Below are 1473 nucleotides of genomic sequence, written 5' to 3'. Positions count from 1 at the left end.
ACGCTTTCCCACTCTCTACCCTTCTTCACCCACACTCGGCCCCCTCTGCTTACCACGGACACAGTCTCTTGTCCAGAAACACCAGCCCGCACTAGCTGGCTCTCTGAGTGCTCCGTTCGAGTGTGGAGTTGCTACCCAGTCTGGGCTGCTGTGCTGGTGGGATCCTGGGGCTTTTGTTCATTTGTTTGTTTTGAATTGATGTTTGTTTTCTTTTCCTTTTCTTGACTTGGGAGCCCTTTCTGGCCAGGCGGTGCTGCGTAGCAAGGAGACTTCCCACTTGGCATGCACAGACGGGCAGAGGCATCCCTGAGGGCATTTCCTTTTACTTTGGTTTTTTTTTTTTTCTGTTTTTTGGGGGGGCCTTTCTTTTTTTTTTTAATTTGTTTTGTCTTCTTTACCCTCTTTTTCCCTTTTTGTCTTCATTGCTCAGTTTCTCGTCTCTATATCTTCCTTCTCTTTCTGTTCCCTGAATACCTGGCGTTGCATACCTATACGCCTTCTAGCCAGGCTGTACTGCAACACCTGAGAGCGACTTCCCCAGACCTCATAGTGGCGCCGGTGGGATCCCTGGGAACTTTGTGGTTCTTTAACATTTCCGATTTTTATTTATTCATTCTTTTCTGTTCTTTTCTTCCTCTTCCCCTTTCTGTTATTCACCATTTCATAGTCTCTCATCTCTTCACTCCAATGGCAAGCTCCCCTAGCATTCTTTTTTGTTTGTTTGTATGTTTTTGGCTCCTGTTCCTCTCCCCTCTCTCTCATATCCATCTTAGCTCCACACATAACAATCTCTCCACTGCATCCTGCCTACCTGCACTGTGCGCTTGACATCACACCACCAAGCAGCACAGGCATGGCCTACTGGAACCTACCCTGCACTGATTACCGACCAGCCCTGGTGGCTGTAGTAAGTGCCACAAACAACCCATCCCAGTAACTCCTCTTCTGCTAGACCTGCCCTGCCGTACCATATCTGAGTGACTGACCCTACTAATCGGAGAAGGAGGTGAAAATTATTGTGGCCACAGACGAGAAAACAACAAAGAATACATAGTCTGCCTGCTCAGACATAGTCAAATTTAAAAAAAAAAAAAAAACAAGGGGGGACGAAACAAACAAATCTACAATCAATAAATGAGAAAAATAACTACTGAATGCCCCAAAGACAGCAGACAATATCAAGACATTTACAAAAACAGGACAGGATGGTTCCAGCAGGCATCCAAAATAAAACACCAGATGATTCTCCAGTGGAAGAAAACGCACTAGAACTACCTGATAGGGAATTCAAATCTCTAATACTCAGAATTCTCTAAGAGCAGAGGCAAAAAGCTGACAAACATGAGGAAAATATAGACAAATTCATGGAAAATACAGACTAAAAATTGGAAGAATTCAGGAAAATAATGCAGGAACAAAATGCCAAAATAAATTCACAACTAGAAATTATACAAAGACAACAATTAGAAATCC

This window comes from Trichechus manatus, unplaced genomic scaffold (assembly GCF_000243295.1).
Source record: "Trichechus manatus latirostris isolate Lorelei unplaced genomic scaffold, TriManLat1.0 scaffold00015, whole genome shotgun sequence".
NCBI lineage: Eukaryota > Metazoa > Chordata > Mammalia > Sirenia > Trichechidae > Trichechus > Trichechus manatus.
Note: the sequence above shows the minus strand (reverse complement) of the source record.